This window comes from Crassostrea angulata, chromosome 9 (genome assembly GCF_025612915.1).
Source record: "Crassostrea angulata isolate pt1a10 chromosome 9, ASM2561291v2, whole genome shotgun sequence".
In the NCBI taxonomy this organism is placed as follows: Eukaryota; Metazoa; Mollusca; class Bivalvia; order Ostreida; family Ostreidae; genus Magallana; species Magallana angulata.
This window is the reverse complement of record NC_069119.1, coordinates 6,753,119-6,764,240: the sequence shown is the minus strand read 5'-3', so window position 1 is coordinate 6,764,240 and position 11,122 is coordinate 6,753,119.

The window sequence follows — 11,122 nt, the reverse complement described above, 5'->3', positions numbered from 1 at the left end:
TGCTAAAGAAATCGCAGACGAAGACTTTGATAGCTTTCTGTGATTTACGTGCTAAAAGAAATAATTCTTTTTATATTATATATTTCTATCAGGTATACAGTATTTTAAGTGAATAAAATGTATACATTGCAAGTGTATGATGTTAGTTGAAAAAATAATGATGTAATCATAGTAATTTTATGAAAAGAAAAATATGATTTTTACATTGTGAGTTGAAAAAAATATGATGGATACGTTTTGTGAGCTGAAGAAAACGTGATGTATGCATCGCAAATTGAAATAAAAACTGTAATGTATGCACTCAACGAATTGCCAAACCTATATAAAACGTAATTTATTACTGATTTTTTTGTGTAAACAGAAAGTCATGCTATGACCTTGAATTGCTAGTATTACATATTAGTCACTATGATACTTATGTGTACCTAGGTACTGCGCACTGAATGGTGTTAATGATAATTAACAGAATGAACTATGTGAATCTTTTAGCCCTGCGTAGTATTCCTAAATGATGTTAAAAAACCTGGTGAATAATACGGGCATAATGATATCCAAATTGAGAGTTTAAAAACAAGTGTCATATTTGGCGATTCGGTGTCTGCAACGATAGCTCTGGTACTCTATATTGAGTCATTTATTGTGTATTCTATATATTAACCTTTGTAACCTTTTATGCCATGTATGAGTGAACGTATTATGTGTAAGTGATGCCTCATACATAGGTGGGGACTCCGAGACTCAGGACTCGGAGACTCAAATCCTTCATCCGTACTCACTGATTGGCAGTTTTGACGGTTTTGTTACTTTATTTAGGAAAAAAATATTAATCTTAATTTTGAACACTAAATGTTCACTCATGATCGTCGTAAATGGGCCAAACTAGTCAGAACTGTCCATCATAAGTAAAATGTTATAAATACCCATGTAAAATGATGTTGAACAGATTCTTAGACTTTTTGCTTTGGACTGCTTTTAATTGTTGTAATTTTGAGTATACGATCACGTTTTAATAAAACCGCTAAAGAAAGAAATACTTTATTTGGTGATTACTAAGTTTGAATTGACCCTCAAGTGGATCTGTAATTAAGTTTGTAGGCTTACATTTGTACCTACTGTTTAAAATCCAAATTTAAATGTAATACATGATGTAGGTAGTTTATAGTGCGTAGAAAATTCAGAAATGTTTTTCTTTCAACAAGAATAGAATTCCTGGGTCCCCCGCCGGTCAAGCAGTATACTAGTATCGAGTCTATCGACCAAGGCTGTTTTAGGAACTTGACCAAGGTATTAGTGGTATAAACATTTGGTATAAATTTAATGAAAATCCGTCAAAATTTGTAGGCATGAGAGCGCTTACAAGGTTAATTTTTGGATTAAACGGAGTCATTATTACGGTCAAAGTCCCATAACTCCAACAAAAAGTATTGACCAATGCTGATTTTCGAATTTGACCAAAGTATTAGTGGTATAAACATTTGGTATAAATTTAATGAAAATCCGTCAAAATTTGTAGGCATGAGAGCGCTTACAAGGTCAATTTTTGGATAAAACGGAGTCATTATTGTGGTCAAAGTCCCATAACTCCAACAAAAAGTATCGACCAATGCTGATTTTTGAACTTGACCAACGTAATAGTGGTATAAACATTTGGTACAAATTTAATGAAAATCTGTCAAAATTTGTAGGCATGAGAGCGCTAAAAGTCTACGGAGATTGAATGTAACAGTGTACTCCCACCATAAGTAATGATTACTATTATTATTCTCCATTATACGCTGATGTTGTGAACTTGCTCAACCTTCATAATGTTTGAGAGTTTGTGTGTTTGAGTGTGGTTATTGTTCTTGTGTGTATGATTGTATTTCAAAAATTATTCTTAAAACTATATTAAAAATAATAAACAATAAAAACACAAAATAAAAAAAAAACAAAAAAAAAAAACAAAAAACAACAAAATAACAAAAAACAAAAGAAACACCCCCCCCCCATAAAAAAGAGAAAAATACATTAAAAAAATATAAAAAATCATATAATCTTACTATTCTGTGTTCGATTTGTTCGCTGTAACTTTATATGCAATACACCTCCATTTATAAGAATACATTATTTGTAAATTGATTCATTAACGGATGTCATTTCTGCTTGCTAAGTTTCTCCCTAACTGGTGAGAATTTGGCGATAAATAAATTCACGTGATATGTAAACGAATCTTGTCCGATCTTCTTAATTCATTCATTTACATATCGTATATCGAACCGAGGTCCATCTCATCTTTCTAAGTCAAGGGTTTCTGATCCGCACCACTTTTGTTAGAGACGGTGCGGATCAGAAACCTTTGACTTAATTGAGAAGATTGAGATGATTGAGAAGACGAAATTCATTGTTACAGGATTTAAAAAATTATCGATTATGCTTTAGTCATTACTATAAAAACCGACCCAAGCTATCAACGCTTTAATCAGGATGTATCATATTTACTCTTGTTTTAATATTATCAACACCAAAAAGTATAAATTGGTAAATTTTCTATAATTCATTCTTTAAAACGGGACAGTTTGACATTTTTCATTTGTGTAGTTTATAAAACTGCAAATTACGTTGACTATCAAGGAGTTCATCCTGACGACGCGATGAAGGTTGTGTTCCTATACAAGAACTTACCGAAATAATGTTTATAAGATTTTATTCCACCACCAGTAAGCATCCTTATTCACTATTTTCAATTTCTAATCATGAGGCTAGGCCTAGTGTATGTTTTATAAAACATCAACAACTGTTTCTCGTTCGAGTCAATTCAAACTTACGAACATTCCCAACTTTGTGTATGTCAACAAACTTGATTATTTAATTCTTCTGATCAGTATTTCTTTTTAATCAAGTAAATAAGCTCTAAGAAAAATTATCTAGAGCTAAACGATTATTTTAAGGTTTATTTCAGTGAAACTTTACATCAAAACAGTTAGATTTATATCAGAAATGACTTACTAAATTGTATTGCGCAAGGTCACAATAACCGCATAACACAACGTTGCATCATAGTTTTTGATCTTTGAAAAATCCATTCGGAACATCTATAATTGTGTGATTTTATATTTGCTTTATCCAACTCGATGAAATGGTTATATTCGCTCGGCAAGCCTCGCGAATATATACACCATTTCAACTCGTTGGATAAAGCAAATATAAAATCACACAATATAGATATTCTCTCTCTCTATATATATAAATATCATACGTGTTGTATATATTACCCGTGGGATAAACCTTTGCTATATCAAACGGGTGATCCTTTATCAAATACTTCCGGTCCGAACTATTTTTGACACAGCCCCTCGCTTCAACACTTCAGTGACCTATTTTTGAAGATTTGCTAGTACTTTCAACATAATTATATCTACTACAAAAAGTGATATAAAATGGATTTTGTCAAAGACATCAATTGCTTACAAATATGAAGGAAAATATAACTGCGTAGCATAGGCGTCGGAACCCGGGCTTTTTTTTTTGGGGGGGGGGGGGTGCTTGAACCTCTCCCGCCCACAACTCTTTATGCAAAGTTACATATAACCGTAACCAAAATATCTTTTCTCTTGTTTGTCAAGATTTTTGATAAGTTTAGCCCCCTTCAAACTTTCAATTTGCTTCGTGTAGTTTATAAAACTGCAATTTACGTTAACTATCAAGGAGTTCATCCTGACGACGCGACACGTTGGAAACAGAGTGTACTGGTTGTGTTTATATACAAGACCTTACCGAAATAATGTTTCATAAGAATTTGATTCCACCACCAGTAAGCATCCTTATTCACTTTTTCAATCCCGAATCACTAGGCTGGTGTTTGTGTTATAAAACGTCAACAACTGTTCCTCGTTCGAGTCAGTTCAAACTAACGAGCATTCGCAACTTTGTGTCAACAAACTTGATTTAATATGCAAGTCTTCTGATCAGTATTTCCATTTAATGAAATAAATAAGCTCTAAGAAAAATTATTTAGAGCTAAACAATTATTTTAATGTTTATTTCAGTGAAAATTTACATTAAAACAGTTAGATTTATCTCAGAAATGACGTACTAAATTGTATTGCACAAGGTCACAATAACCGCATAACACAACGTTGCATCATCGTTTTTAATCTTTGGAAAAAAAATCAATTCGGGTCATATAAAGGACTGTCTCAAAAGCCTCAAAATATAAATCAAATTGTATGAGATAAATCGAACATCCATAATTGTGTGATATTATATTTGCTTTATCCAACTCGATGAAATGGTTATATTCGCTTGACAAGCCTCGCGAATAAATACACCATCTCAACTCGTTGGATAAAGCAAATATAAAATCACACAATATAGATTCTCTCTCTCTCTCTCTCTCTCTCTCTCTCTCTCTATATATATATATATAAATATATATATATATAATCCTTACAATTAATGACGAATGCCTTCAACGAAATTATACAGATTTTAAAAATATCATATATACTAATTGGTGTATATACACATGTACTGGACAATGTGAGACAGCAACCTGGAGCTCCCACGACTTCTCTAAGCACGTCATTAAAGGACTGCAGTGCCCTGCAATTTAAAAAATGTCAATTTTCCATTTTATTTGTTTTTTAGTAAAACAACTCTACTAAATAACGATAGAATAACAATTAAGTTAACATCATATTGCACATCCGAATATTGAAATTTGTAAAGGCTTTATTCTTGGGAGATTTACTTCTAAACAACTACAAAACACTCTTAAAAGTTTATCTATTGTATGTGCAGGCGAATTCAACAAAAGAATTTACATCCCAACAAACTTTTAAAAAACCGATAATCGACGTTACCATATATTTTTACTTTAGAATCTGTTTTTCTAGGTCTTAATACAAAGGTTTTTTTCCGCATATCTATAAGTCTAAAAATGGCAATCCATCCATTTTAAAACAAAACGAAATCAGTTTGAACCTCCTATAAATTATATCATGTCAGAGAGAAAACATTGATTTTTCTGAATTCACCACTCACATTTCCGGTTCCGATAAAGTTCTCCTAAGATCTTAGATATACCGGAAGAAGCTAAGTAGTTTTGATTGATTCGTTTTATTTTTTTTTTTTTTTTTGTACATTGTGAATTACAAGGGGGTTGATCGTAGTGTTTGCACTGATTCTTCCCTCTAATCTTCTTGTGTATCTAAAATCTTCCGTCAAGGTTTACCTAAAACACAATGGATTTCCTAAAGTGCTTTTCGCTTGTCCACCTGGCATAAAGTTCAATGTAAATGTATCATAATCAATGATTGAAATGCATCCTTGACATACATTTTTTTAACCTTCCCTCTCCATCATTCTGTTTGTAAATGGTGAGACTTACATAATAAAAGGTTATCCTTGAAGTGTTAAGCTCTTATAATTTACTTGAATCGTCAATAACTTGACTTAATATATACATTTTTCTTTAAATGATCAAGTCTCGTAACTGGATTCATACTAATAATTAAGTAAAGGGGACTCTCATTATTTGAAGCCATATGGCTGCAAATAATAAGTGTAAATAATAAAAAAGTTAGAGGAATAGTTTGTACTTTGTTTAAAGATTAATTAATAAAATCTTTTCAAGAAAGGTCGTTTAATGCATAACAGATGCTACACACATTTCAGTAATTGACACAAATAAAAAAAAATTGAATTTCACGATTAAATAAACTGCAGCAATATACATGTACAATTTATCAGTTCTCTTCTAAACTATGGATATGAAACGTGGGGTTTTCTAAAAGCCCCTCAAGTTGGAAAAAAATGTTAATTTGAGACAAGAACAATTTGATTATTCTCGCTGCGATTCTAAACAACAAATAAGCAGAATTCAATCAAAAACTCATACATGAACACCAGTATTGCGTTGCAGTTCTTAACTGGCTGATTGTATCCCGGATGTCCAAGCTTGTGGAGTTGTGTGAGTAAGGATTTCACAAACTGTAGATAAGCACATAGTCAATTTTCCTCAAATATTTTACAAAAAAAGTAATTTTTTTTTAAATATTTATAGAGGATATAAATGACATTTTTTGGGGTTGAAGTCGTCAGTGTTAAGAAATTGAAATTAACACACTTATTGCGAGAAATAATGAGTGATATCACATATGTACATGCATTTAGAAAAATCCATGCAGCAGCGATTCGGGTGGCAGAGAGTCATCAGAATTTAACATCCATCGGTAGGATGAACTTCTCAGTACTAATATGAGTTTCTTCAATTGTACAGTCACTGGATTTGTAGCTTTATCGAAGATTGTAGCATTTTTGGTTTGTGAGTTACTTCAGCTGTACATGTTCTAGTACTATATTTGTGGCTTTCCATAGCTAAAACGTTGTACCTTAAGTGACTTTGACTGTACAGTTACTAGAAGGGTCAATAAAAAATACGAAGACAATTTGGCTGTCTATGATATTTTTTTTATGAAAATCATTATTTGTACCTTTCATTGCACCGTGACTTTGGCGACGTTAAAGTTTTAAGTCAATTTTAAATAGAACTATCTGTCTTTACAAGGTAGTAGCCGATATCTTATTCATACATATATTATAGACATATATATCTTAAATATATATTTAGACATACATGTATATCTAATTTATTGATTTCAAACTATTTCTAACTATTACTAAATTATGTCTACATAATTAAGTAGTAATATGATGTTAAGTAAAATAACAATGGTAAAAGTCTTCGTATTTTTTGATTGACCGTCGTAGTAGTAAATTTGTAGCAGTCTATAGTGGTAGCATGTAACAGTGGGTCACTTTGACTGTACAGTTACAAGTAGTCTATTTGTAGCTGTCTATAGTTGTGCATGTAACAGTGGGCTACTTTGACTGTACAGATACAAGTAGTCTATTTGTCGCTGTCTATAGTTGTGCATGTAACAGTGGGTTTCTTTGACTGTACAGATACTAGTAATATATTTGTAGCTGTCTTTAGTGGTAGCATGTAACAGTGAGTTACTTTGACTGTATAGCTACTAGTACATGTAGTATGTTTGTGGCTGTCCATAGTTAAAACGTTGTACAATGGGTTACTTTGACTGCAGTTACTAGTAGTATATTTGTAGCTGTTCATAGTGGCTATCCATAGTAGAAGCATACGTAACAGTATGTTACTTTGGCTGTTGAATTGCGTCTGCGTCAGTTGTTTCGTTTTATAGTTTAGTTGTAGCTGTCCATAAATGTTAGTTGATCATATTTTATTAACTACATGTCTGCTTAAATCTGTAGCAATTTAGTAACACCGTGTAACTCTGACTTGAGACTTGCCTCATTAATAGCAACATGTTCTTTCGACTTTCATGTTTACATGTCTTTTGTGACAACAGTGTACAGTTTATGTGTTTTGTTGATTGCATTTACGTCATTCAGTGTAAATATCCGAAATCTTTTAGCATCAAAGGGAATGGATTTTGTGTTTAAAAGTTATAAAAGCCGGACTTTGACTCCTTTTGAAAACAAAGTGAGAGCTGTTGACTTACCCGGTGCGAGTAGTTCCATACAAAGTAGGCCATCAAAGTTATGTTATAATTAAGTATATATATATATATATATATATATATATATATATATATATATATATATATATATATATATATATATATATATATATATATATATATATATATATATATATATATATATATATATAATCTCATACGTGTGGCGTATATTACCCGTGTGATAAACCTTTGCTTTATCAAACGGCTCTTCCTATATCAAATGCATCCGGTCCGAACTAATTTTGACACAGCCCCTCGCTTCAACGTCTCAGTGACCTATTTTCGAAGATTTGCTAGTATTTTCAACATAACTATATCTACAACAATCAAAGTACTGAAAGTACTGAGAGACGGAGGCATCATTGCGGAGGAGATTAATCTAATAATTCCAAGTATTGTAGTACCGACGGGAGTTGATTTCATCGATTGATATTTATCTTAAAATCAACGATATGTAATTTCGCATGTCAAGTAGTTTCTTATCCGTAATTTAATAACGCATATTTTCATAATATGAATTTTCGGGCTTTTCCGACAATTTTAAGAATTCTAGGAAAACATCATATGAATCATGTTGTGTAATATTTTAAGATAGAATAAATTCCATTAAACTATGTATCAGTATTGTAAATATTTCTGGAAAATTATATGGATCTAAGCAATATTTAACTATAATGATATTTAATGCTTCAGAATGCATTACATCGAATTAATCGATTATTTTCGAGAACAAGGTCTTGTCAGCGGCGATGATCTATGGTTAGGTCCAAACACAGTTTCACTTCCGGTTTGCCAGAGTAACTACATAGGAGAGTTGAAAAAATCAACTCCAAAAAATAATAATGGTTTTTTTCTTCTTCAAGGTATAGAAGGTTTAGAGTATCGATTAAGAGTTTGCAATTATACTAAATACTACAGGACAGAATCTACTTCGCTAACATATCCATGTTCTTTTATGGAATATGCAAAAACAAATTACAAACAAAAAATATTTTGTTAGTGAGTACTTTACCCAATGATTCACAATATATACTAAAATTTATGATATATAATCAATAAAAACTTTTAAACAGTGAACTTTTTTCATATGAAAAAATCGTTGCTGCTTAAAAACCCCTAATGGTAAATGTAGGTAATACATGCATGATCTCAATCTTTTTCTTTTGCAGAATGTACGATTCGATTGTAGAGAGTGATCAAATATATTTTTAAGCGTTTCAAAAAGTTATGGAGATGAAATATTTAAGGAATGAATTCAAAATTTATTTGTTTTATACGATATAAAATGGTTTGGGGCAGTTTACGCTTTATAAACCGCGAAGCGGTTTATAAAAAAGCGTAAACTGTTACAAACCATTTTATATCGTATAAAACTAATAAATTTTGAGTTCATTGCTTATAATTTAATTTTTTTATTCTTCATTGTATATATAAATGGTCATTTTACCTTTAAAATGACGTAAAATTGTACAAAATTCAACCGAACGTCAGGCGTATTGATACATTTTAGACGTTAGTCTTACTATGACGTAGGCAACATTCTTTATACGATATAAAATAATTTTTTAGCCAATCAGAAAGCGCGTTACAACCAGAATTAAATTATTTATATATAAGGGACGCTACAGCTCATTTTGCTAAATTTTGCTCAAAATTACCGTTGATTTAATCATTTCAGGCGGTCCAAAAAAGTAAACATGCTAGCTCAGTCTTTTGATCAACAGCTTAGCGCATCAACTGTAAACATTTCATCGTGACTTTCTGCAAGGGATGAAAATATTACGAATTTATACAGATTTTACTTGTGGTGTAAACAAAATTTTGGAGATATCAATTTAGAATTTCGGAAAAATATTTAAGACGCAATTGCGAGCTTTTTTTGCTGTAAAAAGATTCAATCTTTCAGTATATGCAAGATTTCTATTCTTTTATCTAACTATGTTTAAAAAGGGAAATATCCAAGATGAAGAGAATTCGCTGTAATATCTCTTTAAAGCTAAATTTTAAAATAATATACCGCGGTAGATCTTGTAATACCCGGTACTTCACTTTTAAAAGAAAATATGTACATTCTGTCAAATGTTTTTACACTTTTTTTTACCCGACATTCTCTTATCAGCTTGCAAAAACACACTGACTTCCCAACTTACTTTGAATCGACAGCGCTGGCCAGACAATGCAGTATTAATCAAGCTTCACAGCACGTGGCTTCGGTACTCTACTTATGCACACACTGAATGTGTGTGTGTGTGGGGGGGGGGGGGGGGGTAGCGTTAAAGGGTGTAATCTGGATGTTTATTTTTTTTGTTTCACTATCCTTATAGTAGGTTTAGTATACATGCCAAGTATAACTGAATTAAACTGTGCCATGCTATGATGAGGGTTGTCTCTAATTAATTGGGGGAATACTCAAGTTCACATAGCAGTGGTTCAACTTGTTAAATAATCATTTTATTGGATCGATGCCGGGGGGGGGGGGGTGTAGCTATACATAGAAAGATATATCTCCGCAGGAGATTAATTGATAATGCGCAAGTAATATACGATACAGACTAAGAACCACGCCGTGTTTATCCATTGAATCTTATAATTATTCAACATTTCGGTCAACACAAGATGGTTCTTGAGGAATCCTCATTATTTGACGTCACGGACAGGAAGCTGTATAAAAAGTATAAATAGCCACTAAACGATTACACACCATTGCTATTCTTAAACTCGTGCATAATCATACTTACTTGGAATTTGACATATGGACTAAAATTTTCGAGAGAAAATATGTTTATTGATCGCAATATGTATAGTTCTATTTATTGTAATTGCAGATAAGATATTTATTTCAATAATAATATTGAAATATGAATGCCAAACGAATATTGTAATTTTTGCCGCTAGGTGGTGTCCGTCAAATCCACTATCGACGTCACATGTGAGCTGACCGGTAGCAATAGAGGAGGCTCATAGAGCCTCCGTCTAAAAATTGATGTTAAATGGATTTTGTCAAAGATTTGAATTACAAATATGAAGGAAAACTCATAACTGAGTAGCACAGGCGTCGGAACCGAGGGGGGGGGGGGGCTCAGCACCCCCCCCCCCCCCACACTTTTTACATTATTACAAGTTATTCATAACCGTAACCAAAAGACCCTTTTTTCTTTTTCTCAAGATTTTTTTATTAGTTTAGCCCCCCCCCCCCCTACAACTTTCAATTTGCTTTGTGTAGTTTATAAAACTGCAAATTACGTTTACTATCAAAGAGTTCATCCTGAAGACGCGATGAAAACAGATCGCTCTGGTTGTGTTTATATACAAGAACGAACCGAAATAATGTTTCATAAGACTTTTTTTCCACCACCAGTAAGCATCCTTATTCATTATTTTCAATTTCGAATCATTAGGTTAGTGTTTGTTTTATAAAACATCAACAACTGTTCCTCGTTCGAGTCAATTCAAACTAACGAGCATTCCCAACTTTGTGTAATTCAACTTGATTTGTCAAGTCTTCTGATCAGTATTTCCATTTAATCAGGTGAATAAGCTCGAAGAAAAATAAATTAGAGTTAAAAAATTATTTCAATGTT